Raw genomic sequence first — 24,078 nt, 5'->3', positions numbered from 1 at the left:
GTCGACTTGTCAACCACTTTGACGAAAGATTTCCGTTTCAAGGAAAGGATGCGAAAAGATAGTGATCCCCGCGAATGATATCTACATCTATTTGCGCTGCACAATAAAATATATCGCCTCTGAACTCTCTTATCTGACCTCTAGAGCACCCCGTTTGCTGGACGAGGTAATATAGCCCCTAACCCTTTGAGTGATAAAGCATGCGCGGTGCCATGGTCACATAGATAGAGACATAAAGTCTCCCGGCTTTGAGGAAAAGAGTGAAAACAGTGCATATTTTCTATGTCTTGGATACCTCCATCAAGGTTCGTAGTGTTTGTTAGAATGAAAATTGTATATTGGTCGATTTTATGATAGTTCAATGATAGATTATTTTCCTCTGTTGTTGTTTACGTGTCGCCGCGTGTTCCTCTGTTCTTCAGCGTTATGTCTGTGCCATATTGTAATATTTCGCCTTTTGATAGATTGATTAGCTATTATTTCTCTATGTGTTGGATGGTGCGCAGGTTTGGCTCTGTATTAATTGTAGCTGTTGATTGTGTTGTTTCTCGTTATTTCCTTACGTCTATGATGTTCACTTAATAAGAAATTAAAAGTTGAGTAATGTTGGAATATGAAATTGAGATTCCCTATTGCGCTCGAAATGCTATGACAGATATTCACGCTATACGAACCGTGCAACACCTAAAGGGGGCGCGCTGCTCCGTCGCGACAGCGCCGCCAGTGGCGGTCTTGGACGTATCCGACGTGATACCACGCCACCCGTTCTATGCATTCTCAAGTGGAGCCGTAGCTTGGCGACCGCCGTAATTAGAAGGGCTAATTTTCGAAGTGCAAATAATGTGGAACCTTTCTGGGGCGCGAACGAAGTGAATGGAGACAAACTGCACAGAAGCAACCACCGTATTTATAATGCATCTAACAGTACGGAAGGAGAACAGCCATTCGCGTCTGTCCGGTCAAAACACCTGTAAGTGATACGTCGAGATGATGGTTATTTGACTCCTCACAAAATCCTGGCTTGCTAGCGAAGGCTATATACGTGTATTCCTCTGACTCCAGCCATTTGTAATATCATGTTTTTGACTGAGTCTTGTTCTTGTATTCCTTTCGTCTTTGCACACACATAGCTTCGTCACTGAAATTTACATCGTGCGTCCGTTTTATCCATACAAATAAACACGTGGGGTCACAACTTATTACCTGAACTTGTACTGCAGATTTTCCAGTATCTTCAGATACAATAACGCTAAAGAGATCCTCAAAGAAGAAAGTATATGAGTTTTTACCTCGGCTGCTGCCGTAGGCTTGCGGGACGACAGCTGTGAAATGGTCGGTGAGTAAATACTAAACCTTTTGGACAACGTAGAACTTCTGTTCTCACTGTGAGACTCGTCATACCAGGAGCAATATCGGCTCTGGGCACTGGCGATGAAACACTTCAATCATTATCTCGAAATAGGTTGCCGTTTGGTCGGTCGGTGCATTTGACGGTGATATCCAGCGGCGTTTCACCGTCACGAAAGTGGCAACTGTAAATCATTGATCATTTTGCAGGTCCTCATTCAGTTTCATTGAAACTAGAACAAAAGAAATAGAATATATTCGCTCATGTTGTGCACACCTCATGCAATGGCCTCATACAATCTGACGCGCGTCACAAACGCGATTGGCTGCGAGTCCTCGGTGGTATTGGAAGCGTAGAAATCTCGAGAAATTAAGCATCTGGTCCCTAATGAAGAGTTCTTTTAGGTGCTGGCACAGTTAGCGATGCTGTGGCAAAAAAAGATGCCCGCACTTCACATGTAAACAAAGCTGGCTACCCGGCGGCTATCACGCAAGGTACTTTCTCCGGAGGCCGCATCGCGGCGCCACCAGTTTGTCGCACAGTCCCTATTTCAATGATGGTTCTCACGTATAGAAATATTAGACTTTTTATAATACAACTTGTAATTTGATTGTCATCATATTGATTAAGAATATCTTCTTTGTAGTGGTATAGATTTTATTTCCTCTTGTGTTCTTGTCGTTCGTGTTCCGCGGTCTTCCATACATCTATCGGCACCAGTCTTCAACAAATCAGGGCAGATATCATTAGATCTGGTTGTTGGCTAGGAGCGTGCTTAGGTGAAATTCATTTTTAACATGTCTATTTTCTGATGAGTTTGATTTTTTCTTCTGATTTTCTGAATGATAGATTACTCTGTTGTTTTGATTAGGAATGTCTTTGTAGTGGTATAGATTTTATTTCCTCTTGTGTTCGTGTCATTCTTTTTCGTTCGTGTTCCGTAGTCTTCCATACCTCTATTGGCACCCGTCTTCAACAAATCAGGGCAGATATCATTAGTTCTGTTTGTTGGCTAGGCAGTGCTATGTGGTGAAGCTCATTTTTAACATATCTATTTTCTGATGAGTTTGATTTTTCTTCTGATTTTCTGAATGATAGATTACTCTGTTGTTTTGATTAGGAATATCTTCTTTGTAGTGGTATAGATTTTATTTCCTCTTGTGTTCGTGTCATTCTTTGTCGTTCGTGTTCCGTGGTCTTCCATACATCTATTGGCACCCGTCTTCAACAAATCAGGGCAGATAGCATTAGTTCTATTTGTTGGCTAGGAGCATGCTATGTGGTGAAGTTCATTTTTAACATGTCTATTTTCTGGTAAGTTTGATTTTTCTTCTGATTTTCTGAATGATAGATTACTATGTTGTTTTGATTAGGAATATCTTTTTTGTAGTGGTATAGATTTTATTTCCTCTTGTGTTCGGTGTCCCATAGTCTTCCAGGGTCTCTGCTGTTCACAGTTAATTACATACAACTATCAGAACTTCCCGCTATTGCACTGATGGTTCTCACGTATAGGAATATTAGACTTTTTATAACACAACTTATAATTTTTTAAATAATCATATTAATTAAGAATATATTCTTTGATTAAATGTGTTGATCGTTTCTCGTTTTGATATGGTGTAGCTATTATTTCCGTACATGTTGGATGATTGGTTCTATATTAATTATATATGTTGATTCGAATTATTTCCTTATGTCTGCGCTATTCACTTCATAAGAAACTGATTAATTAAATTTGTGTCATGTTGGAATATTAAACTTAGCTTCGATATTGTGCTCGAAATTACTTACATCTATCAGGTTCTCACATCTCAGACTTTTTATAATAAAACTTGTAACTTTGATTGTAATCGTATTGATTAAGAATATCTTCTTTGATTAAATGTGTTATCACTTCTGATTCATTGAAAACTTGTGTGATTACAGTTAATAAAAAATATTGTGTTTGATCTGTGATACCTATTCAATGCTATTGTATCATACCTTTTATAAATATATTCTTTGTTACATGTATTGTATTGTGTTCCTTCCGCTTCAGGTTTTTTTGGCTAGGTTTTTCTCCTCCACACAGAGTCACAGCATAATTCCTTGCACTATTGACTTTAATAAACATATTTTCACTTGTACTTTTGTGTACGGTTATCTTTTGCATGTCTCTGCATGTAAACCGCTAACCTGTTGTATCGGAAAAAAATATGTGAAGTCGGCCCACGTATGGCCAAAGAAGTCTGCCCAGGCTGAAAAAAATACGCTACGATGAACGCACGCGCAGCCCTCCCCCGCCGATAAGCGCGTGGACAACCCTCCGCACACCCGCCGCGCAGGGAGAAATACGCGCAGGGCTCAGGGCAGGGCCCAGGGGTCCAGGTTGCTGAGTGGACCCCCTCTCCCTCAGCATGACTAAGTACTACTTTTTACGCCTCTTTCGCGGAAGCGTACCTCGCTATTTCTCCACTCGCGGCGACTGCAAATCTGATTATACCTAGTTTGAACTTTTCAGAAAGGCGTCCTGTTTGAGATTTGAGGCTCCCCTTTTCCATCGCCTAGTTATACGTGTGGAGGAAAAAGGAGAGCCCCTGTTTGCCGAATGCTTGATGTCCATAGGATTCTGTCATTGAGCGTTCCTGAACAATACGACATAAGTGGTGTTCAGGGGTATCGTTCAAAAACTGGCATTGTGATAGGACAAGGCTTCTGTGATAGGATCATGGATGCATTCTCATGGTGGCTACCGCGCCCAAACAATGACTTCAACAGAACCCCCTTTTCTGTAGTTTGGTCGTCAATAAATATGGTGGGGGATATTGTTAATCCCAATCTCTGCGTGCCCATAAACTCGCCACCGTCAAAATCCTTTTCCCATCCAGCTGCATACTTTCGTACTTACAGTGGCTTCTGCGGTGGAATGCTAAATAACTTGGTTTGTCTCCTTATATTCTGCATGAACACCGTCTTGTCATACACGGACGCACCGGAGATGAGAATTCGAGCGGGATGCTCGAACTACATGTGCATCGTGGAATAACTTCAGGAGACAGTGTAGTGAGGAGTGACACAACTTTATTTTCATACAACGGGCTCATACCTCCAAGCGAGATTGATGATCGCCTCCTTATTTCTTCATGACATGTTTCCTGAAGCTTATGCAGTGACTGCTCCCTGTAAGCCGGTAGGTACTGGTCCAAGAGTTCATGTATTCCCAAGAACACAATGTCATCCCAAGGATATCCTAAGAACATCATGCACGAACAGGGATGACATCCCGAGGAGGGTCAAATCTGATCCTCAAATCATCCTCACCGTGTCGATGTGGCACTATTTATGGCGTACTAAGAACGTCCTCAGACCTTCCTTGAGGACAATTTCAGGAGGGAGTGATGACACTTCAGAGACGAGTCCTAGTTTCACTTTATAGCGTCTTATTTTTTCTTCCAAGTGCTTTTACTGATTGCATACATCTTGGTAAACTGCCGCAATAAAGTCTGGCTGCTCTTTTCTAGTGCAATCCACAACAGACAATAAGCAGAACGGTTTAAAAAGAAAGCAGACAGGTATAAAAGACAAAGAAAAAAAAAACCTGCCAGAGGCGCAATGTCCGAGAAACTCATTCCGAAAGGCACTAGAATTACCTTCCGAAAGCGAAAACTGATACTATTTATTACTTATAACATAACCCTCCGTAGATTCGACAGACCCGCTCGCTACTGCAGAAAACGAAGGGTAAGTTGTCCACGTTTGTTTCGATTACGCAAACACTAAATACCCAAAGCGAGAAAATGATTGAACTACTAGCTCTGCATCACTGCAAAGGCAATGTTTCTGACTCATTTTGGTTTGAGACACCCAGGTATGTACTTTGAAAATTAAAAGGAGTGCTACAGAATAACGCGTTTCTGTCCTTTCCACGAGAAATGCTCCATGTATACGACAGACAGTCTTTTTTAAGACCGATAATTTTACGCTCAATCATGTCCAAGGATCAACCCCAAAACAAAGCAAATGTGTCTAGGTAGTCTGAACAGGTAATCTGAAAAAGTAATATTTCCCGTCCCGCTAGCTACCCATAGGGGTAGGCACAGGACGTACCTGAACGACTCTCCACGGACAGTACGCGAGTGTCATCCTCAGGACGTTATGGGGATACACCTCGAAAGACGAGGACACGATGACACTGTGAGGACATCCTAAGGACCGTGTGTGTGTGTTCTTGGGGATGATGTCCTGCAACTTGTTTGTGGTGTCATAGGAGTGCGGTACGTGGCAAAACATCACGACGAAGTTCTCGTGTTGATGTGGCACGTCGAGGAGGAACAACGTAGAGTTGTGCTATCGGGTGTCACTCTAATCACGTTACTTTGGACATTTAAGATAGAGCTGCAGAGGAGCTGCTGTTGAGCGCCCTATTTGATCGTGTGCGGTTTGGCAACGTCAAGCAATTGAACTAGAATTGGCTTCTATTGGATTAGAAAAACGTTTTTGTTGTGTGCGATATAGCGATGTGCTGGGGTAGAGCCGCATCTTTCCGCTGTGGAAGACTGTCCAAAAGCAGGGTTATACTACATGTGTCACAATTTGACATATCGAAAGGGAGTCACCTGTTTTGAACCTCTCTTTCTACACCACAGGTTGCACTCGTACTTATGTAGTTCCAACTTTCTGTGTAGGAATTTTATCGTTTGGTATATCAGATTTGATTGATCATTTTATATTTCATGATAATACTGAGCTCATGGAATGAGCTTATGTTGCACCACAGTTGGAGCTTGAGCGTACGCCACCTAGAAAATATATTGTAAGGAGCCTACTACAGGACTGATGAGCTACACTCCCTGATTGCATTGACATACCATATCTGGCTCCAGATATGGTGCAACTGGAGAGAAGAATACCATGCTACACCATGCTCATCGAGGAAGGTGTAAGCAGACGCCTTGCAGGAAATTATCGAACAATGGTAGACAAACCTATGACATCCGTAGCTGTTGCTCCTGAACAGTACACAACACCTTTATAATTTATCCTGCAAATTATAGGACTACCAAAGTTTCTCATGAAAATTCCTCTTTCCGAATTGCAATTTTATTTTGATAGCAGGTATACAGTTAGAGAATATAAGTTACATAACAATGAGAATATATGAATGAGAAGGGAAGAGATCTTGGTTAAAGCGTCATTCGAACAAGAATAGAATAGAATTGCAGGCGTTTTACGAGTCGGAATCTATTGAGCAAGAACTAAAGGCAGACACATAAAAGTAGTCTTAGAAAATCTAGTAACTCATAATCGGTAATTACCCGCAAGAAAAAACAAAAACATAACTAAACACATCACATTATTCTCTGTAACAAAGTAGCACTTGTAGTGCACTAGACATGTAGGTAGTCCACAGCGAAGTAATAAACAATGGCAATAGCAAATAATCAAAAGGTTAGTAGGTGCACCTCAGGCAGCAAGGAGATTAAGGATACGAAGTAGCATCACATATGTGGTCCTAGTAAAGTCGCAGTGGTTTATAATATACGCTCTTTGTGAAAGGAGGCCGGTTCAATCAGTAACAGTTTGGCTGAAAAAAGGCAGTGAGCTGATTCTCGAACCCTGGGAAAGAATGTGGACGAATGAGATATTGGCGGGCTACTTGATGGTATATTAATGAACAAGTGGTAACCTCAATGTTCGACGGCATTCACCAAGATTAGAAAGCTATAATTGCTGTTTGATCAATTAAATTGAGAAAAACCGTGTGAAGTCACTAATAAAGAACCTCGCGTCTCAGGTTTGCAAAACCGTAATGCAGTTCGCGAAGTTGATTTAAGCAGATGTACTGGATGCACTAAATAGGTACAAGCCAACTTGTTGAGCTGCTGAGGAGCGAGTTTGGGATTCCGCCCATTATAACCAAGTACGTAGCTACACTTGTCTACTACAAAATCAATAATGTTTGCTCCAAGTTAGATAATCTGAGTGAACGGCGCAGAGACATTTATGTGAATCTACCTTGGAAAGGGCGCTGTTATTGATTGAATATACAAAATCTGCGTGAAGACGTAGTCTGCGATAATGGAAAGGTATGACACAACACTTCTCAATGCGAAGTGACTTTTGTCGGGTGTCGCACAATGAGTGAACTAGTCCAAAATCATGTTGGAGTGCTACGTGGTTAGGATAACAATAGCCCGGTATAGAATACAGTCATCGGAGGAGAGGCACACTAGAAGGTAAATAAATTTTTTTCGTGTTTAAGCACGTAACTAGCTTTAAAGAAAAAGTGGACCTCGAGTTTTATTTCTGAACCGGCTGGTTCAATGTACGTGTGCTACATTGTAAAATTTATGGACAATCTCTACTCGTGGTGCCATAACAGATGATAACCGGCAACAGCGATTAGGATTCAACGAGTAACGGTGAAATGAGTTTTTGTTTTAATATTTGGAGTGTAACAACAACCCTGGCAATTGCCAGGGAAGTTGCTATATTCCAAATATGCAATGCAGGCATGTCAGCACTTAGCCTATTTGAGCCGGGTTACACATGGGCGATTCCACGCGAAATGATCGAGCGGACCTGCTCGGCCCTCACAAAACTATCGCGAATGTTTACGACAAAACGACACACCACGAAACATTTCTTCCCAAATCTCAATGTGGCGGGTGCTAGACACGAGCAAAGTTCGCAGCGCTGGCGAAAACCGTGCCTGGCGTGAACGGCAGGTGCGGCTCATAGAAAGCACCTAGAACTGTGCTGTTTTCTTTTGCGTATAGAGGAAACCATGCTTTACGCAGCGTTCAAGTCCCGGTTGTCGTGCTGTAATCGGTGCTGGTATACAAAGGCCGGAAGTTTCGCAATTATCCTCCTACTTCGTGATTCGTGAAATACGCAATGAACAGGTCGGAAGAGACGCCTGAAACCAACGCAGTTTTATAGAGCGAGCCTTCCTCTACAACATATTAAAAAATCTCGAGGGTGTTTTTTCGTATACAGGAGAAAATATTTTTTTTGTAGTAGAGGGTATTACGGCCACATTGACCCACGTTGCATGTTTCCGGTGGGGTGCTATATTTGTTTCTTGGGCTCCCGTTTTAATTACTCGTATTTCTGATTTTTTTCTGGTTGGTTTTCAATATGACAACCACCCGCACCAAAGGAACATGACTCGAGTTGAGCGTTGTGGAGTTCCAATTCACCAGTATGGATATTATAGGCGTGTAGATACATGTTCACTTGATGAAAGTTCCCTTTAACTGTCACATTTAAATGCTGAACAATTCAGCAAAAATATTAACCACAAAAAGTCTAACAAATTATAACGCTAGAGGAAAGGACGAACGTTCAAAAAAGTCATTTACATGGCAGTACTGGAAATGCCGGAATCTCGTGGTGGTGGTTCATCGTCCATGCTGTCCTATGTTCCAGTGAGGCTCACAGCTATATAAAGCCTTGCACCATTCGCGTATAGAAGCGTATACCCGCGGATATCCGCAAGAAACTTCTGGGTTCGGATGAAATATGGACGCTTGTTGTGATCTGCGGATCGGACGCGGATGGCGCCGGCTCAGGACCGGGTCAGACTCGGATAAACCGCGAGATTGCGCCATGATCTTGCTTCACACTAGGTACAGAACATACAGTACAAGGTGTACGAAAGCCGCTCGCGCATCTGAGAGAGATCTCTGGCGTCTCGAGTCGAGGTGCGCGTTCGGCGCCGATCTTGCGTTTCACTTGCAATAAACTCTACTTATCCCGTTTGGTGCAAAATGTGTTGCTGTGCTTCGTGGAAGCTAAATCTGTACTTGCTGTCGTGTATCCTATGGTAGCATCATGGACGCTCACGACCTGTCCTCGCTAGAAAAGCTATGCCGCTCCGGAGTTTTCATTTTCAGTTCTGTCAGAACGAAAGAGAGGAAGTTGCCCGTGTTGATGAAGTTTCGTGACAGCTTTTTCTGTTTTCTTTTTTTTTTTTTTGATGTTTTGTGCTGACGGGAACTAACGGTTATTTGCTGGACAATTGGCCTGATATATCGAGCATAGAAACTGAACTATTGCTGCGTGCCGTGGGAGAGACGGATTTTTCGGATAGGATACGGATGTCAAAAAGCTCATCCGCGCAGGGCTTTAGCTCACACGACAAAAAGTGTTACTTAGACCTGTCCATCACCGCTAATCCCCAATCTCCGTTGCTGGCACCACGCGCACTGAAAACAATGCCATAAACTTAACCACCCAGGATTGCAATACGCGTGTTATGCTACAGAAGCAAAGATTATGGTAACCTTGCAGAAATCTGTGCCACAGCATATTGCTTGCTCATCAAAACCCAACCAGACCAGAAAAAAATTAAAAATAAAACGAATTAATACAGGAGCCCAAGAAAAAAAATATAGCACCCCACTGGATACATGCAACGTGGGTCACTGTGGTCGTAATACCCTCTACTACAAAAAAAAAATATTTTCTCCTGTATACGAAAAAACACCCTCGAGAAGGCTCGCCCTATAACACTGCGTTGGTTTCAGGCGTCTCTTCCGACCTCTTCATTGCGTGTTTTACGCTCGATTGTAGCGAATTTTGGAAAAATCGCATACTTCCTCTTTTTTTTTCTGCAATGACTATGAAAGTTACGTGTCTAGCGATTTTTTCTGTTGAAGTATTCATTGGGGCCTTGGCAGGAAAAAATATTCATCAAAATTTAATGGTTTGATTTTCCACAAAAAAATCGCGAAGTAGGAGGAAAATTGCGAAACTTCCGGCCTTTGTATACCTGCACCGATTACAGCACGACAACCGGGATTGGAACGCTGTGTAGAGCATAGATTCCTCTATACGCATAGAAATATATACATAGAAAACCGCACAGTTCTAGGTGCTTTTTATTAGCCGAACCTGCCGTTCACGCAGGACACGGTTCTCGCCAGCGCTGCGAACTTTGCTCGTGTCTAGCACCCGCCACATTGAGATTTGGAAAGAAATGTTTCGTGGTGTGTCGTTCTGCACTATTAGGGACTGCTAAAAAAATTTCGTTAAAATCCGAGATCGTTTTGTGGGGGCCGAGCAGGTCCGCTGGATCATTTCGCATGGAATCGCCCACATACAACAATGAACCAATATTGACATCCGCGCTACCCAACATGTGCCCAACCCCCATATACCAGCTCTGCCTGGGTATTTCTTAATTCAATGCAACAGGTAGAGCAGTGCCAGGTAACGCCAAGCTGTCGATGTATGCCACTGGGTTTCTCAGCGAGGACCTGAAAGAAAAGCAAATACATTAAACTTCGGACAAACCGAGTGTGTCGCATATGTGCACTAAAACAATGGTTGACATAACTGTTTCAGAATCGAAAATATATTCACTAGTCATTGTTATTGCTGATAATAATCATCGATTCATCATATATTAATATATATATTATACATCAATCATACTATTTGAATGTATTATTATCGCAGTTGATGGCATATACAGGTGCAGTTATAAGAAGAGCTGTATATATATATATATACTCATGGAACGATGCGACAGCACAAGAGGGCACGAGTTTCACCGTGTTTGCGGCGCGGCAGCTCTGGGTAGCTGCGCATCGTTCGGAATTGGCAAACCAGGGGACGCTCTTTAATGGCTTTTTTCCTTCATTATATATATATATATATATTTGGGTCCGCCCTTCGAGATATATAGACGCTTATATATATATATATATATATATTTTTTTTTTTTTCAAATACAAATTTTCCTAAAGTAGTATCTCAATTTTCCTTCAAAAACTACACCGCATACAGGTACTCCCGGTGTGAGCCACGTCGATGTAATAGTCTTTTAATAGCCAGTGTCAAAATTGTATCAAGTTTCATGATTAATAAAAATGGGCCGGTGGTTTAGATCAGAAAGTTGTACAGTGGAGATCTGAGGTCTGAAGTCGAAGATGGCGTAGCGTGTAGCAGTGCGACAGCAGCAAAACGCAATATCATCGTGCGTCCAGTGGAGTTCCATTGCACATGGGGCCGTTTTTTGTTCTTTCTTTTGTCCCTCCCTCGGTGTGTCCCGCTCTCTCAGTCTTCTTCTTGGCTATCCCCCAGTTGATGGTGCATCCCCGCTTTTTGAAAGCTTGATAAAGTGTCCCAGTCGTGCTTCTTTCTATTACAGCGACAGCTGGTAAAACTCTTGTTCCGATCTTGGCTGAACAGACTTCGCTCATGCAGTAGCATGCTGTCTTTCCAACAGTATCACATGTATGCAGCAACCGCGCTTGCAAAATGAAAAACAACTGCCGGATGTAACTCCGCTCCCGGTGCTGCATCGCTGCCGCGCAAAAACACAAGATGCGTTCCGCAAGAATGCGCCACCGTGGATTTTTTTGTTACAACAGACCTGCGATAAACGAATTTCCTGTCTTCGTTGTTGAAGGAACATTCTTCATATTGTTGCGGAGCCGAAGACGATGACGGCTGCGCAAACGGGCACGTGACCCGAGACAGGAAACTGTGGTCACGGGACTACGAACAGTGGAGCTGTGGAACTAGGGCTGCAAGGACTATACTGTACTCGGACCTATTGTAACCTGTAACATTTGGTGTAAGAAGTCTGATACTTCGGGACACCCCAAGTATGCCACCTCGCCGACGAAAGCAATCACCACCACCGGCGCCCCTTGACCAGCGATCTGAAGTTACGGGGCCCGTCACGCAGGAGCAGCTGCAGACTCTCCTTCATGAGAACATGCGCGGAATGATGGAGCAAATACGAGCCGAATTTGCTTCGATGATGCGTCCACCGCAGGACCGGCCACAAGAGCGGCCACACGGGGATGGTGATACGCGGGCCCCTACGTCGATGGAGCATGGGGCGGAGAGCACATGACGCCATAAGACCGGTCAGCGTGCTACGTGGACCTGCCGGCGTCTCTACCGGTGGGACCGCAAAGCCAGACAAGTTTAACGGGGAAACGCCCTGGAGCGACTATCTAGCTCAATTCGAAGTCGTGGCGGACGCTAATGGCTGGACTAGCGAGCAACGGGTGAGCCACCTCGTCTCTTCCTTACGAGGCACCGCGCTCTCTGTCCTTCAAGCGCTGTCTGCATCCGAGCGGCGTAGCTACTCACACTTGATCGCAACCCTCGAGCATCGTTTCGGGGACCGTCATCAGCGGGGCCTCTACCTCGCCCAACTCAGGAGCCACGTCCAGCTGCCAAAGGAATCTCTGAGCGAGTTGGCGTATGATATTGAGCGGAAAGTGCGAATAGTGTTTGCTGACTGCGCCCAAGATGTCGTCGACACCGTCGCCGTGGGATACTTCGTCGACGCTATAGCCGATCCCGACGTTCAGCAGGGCGTTCGACTAGCGGACCCGACCGGGCAGCGGGCTGCACTAACCCGTGCGCTGGAAGTGGACGCGGCCAAAGAAGGCAGCCAGAACGACCTAGGCCTTAGCTCGAAGTGTGCTGGACGGAGTGGAAGACCACAGTACTACCTCACCGACACCGTGGTACGACATACGGGCTGCGCAGCCACCCACGTGCTGGAACTGCGGAGGCCGAGGCCACCTGCGACGCGTCTGTCCCACTCCACCAATGCGTGACCCACAACGCGCTGGCTTCAGGCGCGGACGCGGGCGGCGTGGTGGCACCGGGGGGTCGGGAAACTAAGATCAGCTGGGCGTACCGGGCGTCGCCCAGCTCTCAAGATTATTCAGAAAGCGCCCTCGACTGCTGGTTTCTATGTGGATGGACAAGTGAATGGACAGTACTGTAGGATGTTAGTTGACACTGGTGCGACGATAAGCCTCATCAGCTCGTCTTTCCTGGCTAGTCTCCCGAAAGGACACCAGGCGCCGCACTCGTCACCTCAGGAAAATCTATGCACGGTTGCTGGGGACACCGTACCAGTGGAAGGGGTCGCCACGGTTTGCTTGTCCATTGCGAGACATGAATTTCGGCGTACCATTCTAGTAGCCAACATAACGGATCATTGTATATTGGGCTACGATTTCATGAAGGAGTACAACTGCGTGCTGAACCTCCGAGATGGCACCCTCCTCCTCGGTGACCGGCAACTGGTCCCTGACGCGGACCCCTCCTATGTCGTGTGCCGCCGCACCGTTACGGTGCCGCCCTACGCGCAATTACTTATACCGGGACGGATGTCGTCAGGGCAAGCCCCGAAAGTCTGTGTCGTCGAGCCTTGCGCGGAAGGTCCCCCGAGCGCTGGGCTGATGGTTGCCCGCGGTCTCGTCCATCATGGTGAAGGAGCAGTACCAGTTCGCGTTCTTAACGCAACTCCCTCACCGATTGTGCTTCAGCGTGGACAACGTCTGGGGCAGTGTTCCCAAGTTGTAGAGATACAGTTCACAGAAGAGAGGGCCGGGAGTGATGCGCCTCCTCCTGCTGCCATGGAGCACAATACAAGTTTACTGCACTACATCGATGAGCTGATCGAGGGTTCCCAACCGTCGCTGGCGCAGGACCAGGCGGAGAAGGCACGTGCAGTCTTTCAGGAATTCCGCGACGTCTTCTCGTTCTCAGCGGCAGATCTCGGCAGAACAACGGCAGCACTGCACCACACAGACACCGGGACAGCTTTCCCTATAAAGCAGGCTCCCAGACGACTTCCGCTGGCAAGTTTCAAGGAGGTCGACAAACTCATCAGCGGCATGAGGGATCAAGATGTCATCGAGCCATCGTCCAGCCCGTGGGCCTCCCCTATAGTGCTCGTTAAAAAGAAGGACGGTTCCACACGGTTTTGCGTGAACTACAGGCACTTGAACAACGTTACCAAAAAGGACTCGTAACCTCTGCCGCGCATCGACGACACCCTGCATGCGCTTGCCGGAGCCGCATGGTTTTCTACATTAGACCTGCGCAGCGGGTACTGGCAGGTGGAGGTTGCTCCCGAGGACAAGGACAAGACTGCGTTCACCACTGGCCGCGGGCTTTGGCAGTTTAAAGTGATGCCATTCGGCTTATGTAATGCGCCTGCTACCTTCCAGCGACTTATGGAAACTGTCTTGTCCGGGCTTCCTCCCGAGGTATGCCTGGTTTACATCGATGACATCATTGTGCATAGCAGGACATTCGACCAACACATCGATCGCCTGCGCCGGGTCTTTCAGAGACTACGTACGGCGAGTCTCAAACTCAACCCGAAAAAGTGCCACTTTCTAAAACCCTCCGTCGTATACCTTGGACACTTCGTGTCAGCAGCTGGTGTACAAGCCGACTCTGCCAAAGTTCACTGTATCCAGTCGTGGCCTGCTCCAACGGACAAACCCAGCCTCAGAACATTTATCGGATTCTGTTCGTATTACCGTCGCTTTGTCCCACATTTCGCAGAGATTGCAGACCCCCTCTACCAAGTGTTGGACAAGGGACAGAATTTCAAATGGACACCACCGTGCGAACAAGCGTTCCTCCAGCTGAAGTCCTCCCTGTCGTCACCGCCTACCCTTGCATTTCCCCTTCCAGATACTCCGTTTGTCCTCGACACTGATGCAAGCCTGACCGGCATAGGGGCTGTCCTATCGCAAGTGTAAGACGGTGATGAGAGGATAATTGCATGCTTTAGCAGGGCGCTCCGTAAGCCTGAGAGAAACTATTGTGTTACACGGAGGGAGCTGCTAGCAGTCGTCAAGGCGGTACAGCATTTCCACCATTACCTATACGGGCGTCACTTCACTCTCAGGACAGATCGTGCGGCGTTACAGTGGCTTCTCTCCTTTCGCAATCCGGAGGGACAGGTGGCGCGCTGGCTGCAGACACTGCAAGAGTACGACTTCACTGCGAAACACCGTCGAGGTCGGGATCGCACGAATGCCGATGCCATGTCAAGGTTGCCCTGTGTCGACGGGAAAGATGGGAAATGCACTCAGCACGCACCTGCTGAGCGAGCGGCCTGCGCAGTGGGAGTCGACTCCGAAGCCAACCGCGAGACCATGAGGGCGGCGCAGGAAGCCGACGAAAACATCCGCCCTGTCATCGCTTGAAAGCGCGATGGAGCGCGGCCGCCGTGGGAGGAAGTGTCCCGTCAGTCTGAGCAGCCAAAGAGCTACTGGTCGCTGTGGGAATCGCTCGAACTGCACGGCGGACTCCTTTTCCGCCGGTGGGAGTCCGCAGATGGGCGAACTGCCGAGCGTCAACTCATAGTGCCAGTGGCCCAAAGAAAGGATGTTCTGAAGATGATTCACAGCAGCGCTGCGGGGCGTCAGTTCGGCGTGAACAAGACACTGGCAAAAGTCCGAGCGCGGTACTACTGGGTGGAGTACAAGCGGGACGTCGAAGAGTGGTGCCGGTTCTGCGACCTGTGTGCTTCGCGAAAGGGGCCACGCACACGTACAAGGGGTATGCTCCAGGAGTGCGCCTCTGGAGTACCGTTCGAAAGAGTGGCCCTTGACATCCTAGGACCACTGCCTGTGACGACGCGCGGGAACAAGTACATCCTGGTCATCATGGATTACTTCACAAAGTGGCCCGAGGCATATTGTCTTCCGAATCAAGAAGCTGTCATGGTGGCGGAAACGCTAGTGAATGAGTAGGTTTCACGCTTCGGAGCCCCGCTGCAGCTGCATTCAGACCAAGGCAGGAACTTCGAGTCGCAGGTGTTTCAAGGCATGTGTCGTTGCCTTGGCATAACGAACACGCGCACGACACCGCCCCATCCCCAGTCGGACGGCATGGTCGAGCGGTTCAATCGCGCGATACTTCAACACCTGAGCCTGTTTGTGGCCGATAATCACAGGAACTGGGACGACCTCATTCCCCTCTTCCTCCTGTCCTACCGAACAGCAGTCCACGAGGCTACCCAGGAGACACCAGCGATGCTGCTCACTGGTCGAGAGTTACGTCTTCCGAGTGACCTCGTGTTTGGTCCGACGCCTGACTCAGAAGCTGCCTCCAGCACCAGCACCTATCTTCGTACGCTACGCGCACGGTTGGACATCGTCCACAAGTTCGCTAGGGATCGCATGCGGCAGGCGTCTACGCGGATGAAGACCCGGTATGACCTTCGTGCGAACGGTGGTGGGTTCTCGGAGGAACAGCTAGTATGGCTGTACAACCCGGTGCGTAGACGCGGACTTTCGCCGAAGTTTCAGCGGCCGTGGCAAGGACCGTTCACTGTTATGAAGCGACTGAATGACGTCGTGTACCGACTCAGATGTCCTGGGCGATCCAGACCTGTAGTAGTTCACATCGACCGTCTGGCGCCGTACTGAGGCCCTGCCAACGACCAACACCCTCGGGATGTCGCTCCGCCTCCTTCGGGGGAGGAGGCGGAGTAGTGTTGCGGAGCAGAAGACGATGACGGCTGCGCAAACGGGCACGTGACCCGAGACCGGAAACTGTGGGCGCGGGACTACGAACAGTGGAGCTGTGGAACTAGGGCTGCAAGGACTATACTGTACTCGGACCTATTGTAACCTGTAACAATATAATTTTATTCCTCTAGTTTGGTCTCTGAAACTTATTGATTTCTCTGGCCATGAGGTGTAACAGAGCAGTCGGTTGCCCTTTCTCTGTTAACACGCCGACGGAATGTGCGGAGGCTTGAATTTCGCCAACAACTGGGCTGCGCATGTTGTGCAACGAAGCCATGAGTTTTAAAGCGGCACTAACGTACACCATTTTTTAACGTTTAACGTTACACCACGCGTTTTTTCGACTCCAGTTGCAGAGAAGAGCCACTTCAGCAAGATATTTTTTTTCATCTCAAGAAGCTGAAATCTACTTCTAAAATGTACTGCAGCATCATCGGATACGTAGATTACATGAGGCAGCATAGGTAGAGCATCCCCCAGAAGCCCAACTATTTTTTCGAATGCAAGCAGCACATGTGCTGTGTCGTGGGTCATGTACCCACTCACCGTGGCGCAGCTTCTTATACCCAGCATTGTTGTGCGACGTGAATATGGAAAGCTGTTCTTTTTGGAGTAGTGCCCCTGACTTCGTTAAAAGAGAAATTAATCGTCCGGTTTTCTGCGAAGTCAAAATGTAGAACAATATGCCCTTCTTGCGGAAAAGATTTCTCGATCATGATAGCGTTCCTCTGGATATTCTGTATACAGGGTGTTCAAAATTAAGCGTTCAGGAGCTCTACGCAAACACAGCGATGACAGGAAACCGGATGATACGTTTACGCTACTTATATCAGAAACAGGTGCTCCTAATTATGTAGCACCTGTTTCTTACTCAAGGAAGAGAAAAATAGCACCAGTTTTTCTTTCGTTCGCCTATTTATAAAGTGCCAGTAAAAGCTTCATTTTGAACACCCTGTATACGCGTATTTAATGTAAAGTGCAGTGAACTTCCTTACTTGTTTTAATAATATTGCCACCGTCAATGTCTTCGTAATCAGACCTCCTTTGTCCCAAGAAGGAATTGTAACTTCGTCGTTTCGGTGCATTCGCAGGTTTCGTAAATTAAGGTGCTTCCCTCCTACACAGTGGTTGCATTCTCGGAATAGACACACATGTGTTGGCTCCTAACATAGAAACAGAGCTTTGATGTTTTCCAGTGTGTGTGTGTGTGTGTGTGTGTGTGTGTGTGTGTGTGTGTGTGTGTGTGTGTGTGTGTGTGTGTGTGTGTGTGTGCGTGTGTGCGTGTGTGCGTGCGTGCGTGCGTGCGTGCGTGCGTGCGTGCGTGCGTGCGTGCGTGTGTGTGTGTGTGTGTGTGTGTGTGTGTGTGTGTGTTTTGCATTTCCTTTTATGCTTCTCCAATTCGTTGTGCTGATGCTGTTCGTGGACGACGCCACGAGATCGTACGAGATCAAAATTGTCACAATACGTGCGAACACACAGTTCTTGATGTGGATGCAGGCGAAACCACTTTGGTGGGACTGCATAGAATTTCTTTTCTGCCATTTTTATGCCGGTGCTATTACTCTTGAAAATACTATCCGTCTCCCTCATGAAACGTGTCATGAAACGTTTCTTTAGAGGTTCCCTCTTTCCATCTGTCCATGGACTACATGATGGGCGTGCCGAGAGGGGGGGGGGGCAAGGGGGCCCATCCCCTCCCTGGAGCTCTGAGGTAGCTTGTGAAAAAGTGCACTCTTTAGTCATAGGACGCCATGAATATTCTCAGATGTCGTAACAGGAACCTCTAAACACCTGCACAGTCTGCAACGTCCGCCTCCAGGAAAAGAGGGCGTCAGTAGTGGGGGATGCACGCTTACCCCCCTGAAAGCGCTTTGCCCCCCTGGAAAACATCCTGGGAACGCCCATGGACTACATCATTTTGTTTGATGATTTGGGTGTATTTCATCTTATCTTGCAACCAGTGCTTCAAAGCAGTATTTACATCACTCTGACATATGGACTTGCGTAAAGCGTCCGGAACTTTTCATTCTGAGAAACAAACGATTGCGTTCGTTTTCTTTTGATCACTGTTCTGATTCTCAGAAATCGAATTTTTGAGAGAGAGAGAGAGAGAAATGCTCTTGTTAATTTGATCGAAACCTGACTCTGCTTGAACATAGCCCAGGCCCGAGGTACGAGATTGCGTAGAACGGCCACTCACCGCTAACTGGAAGTTCTTTGCGAAGTTCTTGCACAATTCGTGCTGTATGTCAACAGCTTCACTTCGCTCCGCACCCAAAACTCTCTTCTGTGCACTGGCATCTTAGGCTTGAAACAGCTACAAATGCGTGCTGCTTGGATATCTTTTTCCTCGACATTTTTTGTGCATAATCCACACAAGAGACGCGTCCAGTATACGTTTCGTGCCATCACAGCTGCGCTGCACGAAGGATGACCGAAAGCGAGAACAGCCTCCAAAAATGTCGAGAACTTTCTTTGAGATTCGTGCGTTTACATAGCCAGAAAACAAGTGAACAGGGATTTCAAGCAGTGAATGGTATTGGTCATCAGAAAAGTTACCTTAGTTAGGCCGCATATCACGCGATAGGTTTTGCCCTGCCAAAAAATCTCTGTCTCTGTCGAGACAAGCCTAATGAAATAAATGACCTTCCATACGGTGCTTCCCCAAATACGCGGTCTGTCCGCATATTTTTGCAATGTAACTATTGACTTTCTCTCAGGAAACATCGAAGCCATGGCAAATGCGAAGGTGTGTGTAAAATAAAAGCATGTTATTTTATAATAATAATTATAATACGATTTGATTTCACGTGCCTTTTCTTGCGAAACAGCCACCGCGTGTTTTTGCACGGCAGCTATGCAGCAGCGGAAGGGAAATTACCCACAGTTCTGGCAGTGACTGTTCAATTTGTAAGTGCAGTTCTTCATTCTTAGCCCGCATATAAGTGGTACCATTGGAAAGGTAACATGTAACTGCATCAGCGAGATTTTTTAGAATAAAGACAACTGTTTAGTAATCAAATGTGCTTTTGAAGAACAGACATAAGAATACGGCGCATTTCTCCGAATCACGGTTAATCTAACGCATATTACACCTCTCCAGGAGAATTAATATGTAAACAAATTCCATCGAGGGATGGAAGCCGAGACCAGAATGAATTGGGCCCGGTCTCGCGCCATGGTCAGAGCGATGGGGATGATTGCGAACCGTGATCTTCTTCACATTATCTTTATTATTTGTCGAATAATTCACTCACTGACACAGAGAGATGCAAGCGTGGGGTACTTTCTTTTCATTGCATTCCTACAACTTTTTCTTGAAATGTACGTTGTGATACATCTCGTCCCCCTCATTCCACTGTTGAAGAAATTGATTAACTAATGAAATAAAAAGAAAATACTCTCAGCTGAGTACAGCGGACTTCGCCGTCTTTGCGATTAAGGAAAAAATACAGGGTTCTTCTTCCATTTAAAATGCATCTGGGTTTCCAGTCGAAACAAGACGGTACGAGTAAAAAACCGCAACTCCTTCTTCAGATCTCCTGCGAATACGGGGGACTGTTTATAGATCGGCGGCAAGAGGTCCGCAGACCGGGTCCGCTCTCTCGCGGAACGGGGACAACGCACATTTTGTCGGTGTCACCTGCGACGTCTCCGCGGTCTGCGGATCGGTTCCGGGGATCCATCCTCCGTGTGAATCACACTCAGTGCAACGGTACGCTCGCCAGCGTGCGTTCTGCATTTAATTTCGTCTCGTGCTATTGCGTCGTTAAACCGCCAGCGCTCCTCGTATGTTTACTTATACATTTATGAATTATAAATTAGTTTGGTAACAGCTAGAAACACATATGTCACGGATTGAAGTGCTAGGCCGGGCTGAGCTCTATTCGCTGGGTCACCGGGTTCCCGCAGGGCTCTACTTACTGGGTCACCGAGTCGTGTCCAGTCCGTCATTGAGCTAGGCTGCATACAAGCGGGAAGTCCCGGGCCGTTTCCTTTCTTTTTTTTTTTTTTCATTTGACGCCCGGGTTGTGTCGGTTCCGGAAATGCAGGGCTCTATTTTCAGTGCTTCTAAGTCATCTGGAAACTCTCGCTATGTCAAAGTTGATTATTCCATGGCCAAATCCGGCCCACTCAGGCCCCACTGGGGATCAGAAGATCCATGTTCGATTCCTGGCGTCAGTGCTTCTTTTCTCTGGGTAGCCTGAATTCATTCATGGAGCCTGTTGTTTCTAGAACGAGCGTCATATCGGAAAATCTCCATGTGGAGTAGTTTTATACTGTCTGTATAACGAGCATAAGCGCAGTTGTTCACTCGGAGAGACAGCGAATTGCATTCCTACAGATCAGTTGCCTGAGGCTGAGATGGCTGAGCTGATGTACACGAGTATGAACATTACAGTGCCTCATTCTCATGCAGATACTTACTTCAACCATACTTGTGGGCTAATTTTAGGAGGCCGACTCCAGCTTGGCAAACACCGGGGATACCATGTACCCCCGCCAACGCAAGGTCCCACAATCGATTCTTTAAAGATGCAGTATTTATAGCCTTTTTCATCTGCGGAAGTTAAAACATGAGATAATGATGTGTGACTTACCTCCGATGATTATCAAAATGGGAGGGAACTTTGTAATTACCTGTTCCATATCTAGACTGTGTGTTCTGGCCATAGACTCAATCTTTTCCGTATATTTCTTCCTCTCCTCTTCCATGAGCTAAGAGAGAAAATCCGCCTTAATAAATGGAAAACAGCAGGCGCTTCTGCTACATATAACACTTGTGTTGATCTCCTTTTTGTTTCGCGTGTAGTATTGACACTTAAATTATGCTTGTTCACACTATGTCTGCCACTAAAAATAGTATAAGTGGGCGCCTGGCATTGGGAAGAACAGCCTTCGTTCAGGAATACAAACGACAGTATATGTCTGCTGTGTCACGAGCTCTTTCCTAGTACTCAACACCCATTCAGATGCTACACTGGCGACGGGGATGGGATCAGATCGCCTGCCTTCATCAAACATCGCAACAAGTAAAACAGCAGCCACTCACTGCCACAAAGCTCCACACTGAAGCGTCAAGAGAGCTAGGCCTAACTCAACCACGCACAAGATGGCCATCACAATCCCGTTCTTCAACTTCGAAATCACAGACAGTGAAAAAATTGGGTCGGAGTGGCAAAGATGGCTTTCCCGATTTGAGAGCTATACGGTCGCCGAATATATTCTCCTGCACAAAAGAAGGCGCTATTTCTACACTACGCAGGTGAGCGAGTCCATGAGCTGTTCGACACACTTCCCGCCACCCAACAAGTCGACAACGCTGAGAACGTTGATGTCTTCCTCGAAGCCAAAACAATACTTGTTGGATACTTCAAGCCCAAGGTTACCGCGGCATATGAAATTTTGCAGTTTCGCCAGACCAAACAGCTTCCGGAGGAAACCACGGACCAGTTTCACCTCCGACTGAGACTTTTGGCGCGAAACTGCGGCTTCTCCGACACGGACACAGAAGTAAAGAGCCAGATTATTCTCGCAATGAACTCGCCGAGACTTCCTTGACTAGCAATGCAACACGACTTGGACCTAACTAACCTGCTCAAGTAAGCCCGCCTCCTAGAAGATGTAGACAAGTCTGCTACCATTATGGAGCAACAGAAAGAAACCGTTCAAGCGAATTTTCGCCAGCCGAAGGGCCACAAACAACGACAAAAACAGCCTCGAGCGCTTTTCAAGAGCCCAGCAACACATCCACCAACAACAACACGTACGGAGTGTTGGGTAATCCTGTAGTTTATTTCTTCCCAACGGTGTTACACATCAATACACAATACATTTTTGGTACACAAAGGAATGATTCCGAACAACGCCGCTCACACCGATGAACTGACGCGCCCTTTCGTCTCAATACACTTGAGAATACCCTTTGGATTCTGAGTATACGGTTACAGTCTCTCGCCTGGCGCTGGCTGGCGCTTCTCACTTTCCTTCTGGCGTCTACATCTTCATTTTTGTTTTGTTTAATCCCCTACATTCGGCCATCCTCGAAACTTCTCTTGTCCTCAAGAGGTTGTACTAGTTCTCTCCAATTTTATACGTTTGTGTTTGTCTCTCGGCGTTTCCGAGGTGACCGCCTTGGAGGACTCGCTGGGGATTCTACGTCCTCTTCCTCATCACTTTCGTTTGATTCGTCCTCTTCTATAGAAGGGTCCTCGCGGTGTCCCCACAGTTTCATCTGCGAGACATGTGCCGTAGTAGCGAACTTATGCTGTCGTCCGCCTTCTCTCAAATCCATCACTCGATACGTGTCTCCTGGAATACACTGAGTAACGACGAGTGGTCCTCGATACTTCTGTTGCGTTTTCGTAGGTTGTCCTGTCTTCTCAGGAGCACGCTGTAGGACAACAATATCTCCTACTTGATATTCAGTGGCTCTGTAGTGACGCTTGTCGTAGTGTGCTTTCATGTGCTCTTGTTCTTCCAAAATTTTCTCCCTGGCCTGCTTTTGCAGTTCCCTTGGGTCGCTCCACGTCGCGTCATTCCTCTCATCCGCTAACTGATGTAGTCTACCGTCATAAAAATTGGGCGAGTAGCCATGCAATGTTTCAAACGGTGTCTTGCCTGTAGTTTTGCATACTGCGTTGTTTAAATCTCTCTCTATGCTAGGGATTTCAGCGTCCCAGTCCTTGTGGTCTCTCCTCTTGATGGCAGTTGAAATGATGGGCACAAGTACGCGGTTCACGCGTTCCACTTGTCCATTTGCCTGAGGATGTCTGGAGGAGTTGAGAATGTGCTGCACTCCCCTTGACTGGCAAAATTCTTCAAACTCGTGAGAAGCGAAGCAGGTTCCCCGGTCACTGATAATTCTTCGGGGAAGGCCCCTCTCAAGAATAAGTTGCTCTAACGCCTTCACCACGCTCTTGCTTGTAGTAGTCTTCGCAGGAAACAATCTGACGAACTTCGTAAGATTATCCACAGCTACGAGAAGGTGTTGGTTTCCTTTCGTGCTTTTCACAAAGGGCCCCAAGTGGTCCACGTGTATCACCTCGAATGGATACGTTCCCGGTGGAATCGGATGGAGCAAACCTGGCTTCCTTCCGCTTGGGCATTTGTTTAGAAGGCACTCGAAACATTTACTGATATGGCAACGCACATAGCGCCTCATTTTAGGAAACCAAAAACGCTCCTTGATTTTTGCGACGGTTCTTTCTGTTGCGAAGTGTCCCATTAGGTCGTGTGCCTGTACCACAATGCTTTTTCGCATGCTCTTTGGCAACGCAAGAAGCCATTTTACTTCGTCGCCATCCGTCACCCTTTTCATCAGGAGTCCATCCTTTAGCTCGAAGTCCTTGATCCGACTTTGATCCGACGACGTGAGATCCTTCCTGCCTTTCTTCAGTAAGGCAATAATTTCCGAGAGATCAGAAT

General features: G+C 46.8%; 1 long non-coding RNA gene across 1 annotated transcript; it reads right to left on the bottom strand.

Moving 5' to 3' along the window:
- Window positions 1-6,530: 6,530 nt before the first annotated feature.
- On the bottom strand, window positions 6,531-21,371 carry LOC135373167 (uncharacterized). The gene is made up of 4 exons (XR_010416307.1): window positions 21,292-21,371; window positions 21,079-21,211; window positions 10,495-10,593; window positions 6,531-6,946 (listed from the first exon to the last, which is right to left on the bottom strand). It is a non-coding gene; the product is annotated as an uncharacterized LOC135373167 (long non-coding RNA).
- Between the last annotated feature and the right edge of the window lie 2,707 nt (window positions 21,372-24,078).

Source organism: Ornithodoros turicata, unplaced genomic scaffold (assembly GCF_037126465.1).
Source record: "Ornithodoros turicata isolate Travis unplaced genomic scaffold, ASM3712646v1 Chromosome211, whole genome shotgun sequence".
NCBI lineage: Eukaryota > Metazoa > Arthropoda > Arachnida > Ixodida > Argasidae > Ornithodoros > Ornithodoros turicata.
This window is presented reverse-complemented; position numbering and strand designations above follow the sequence as displayed.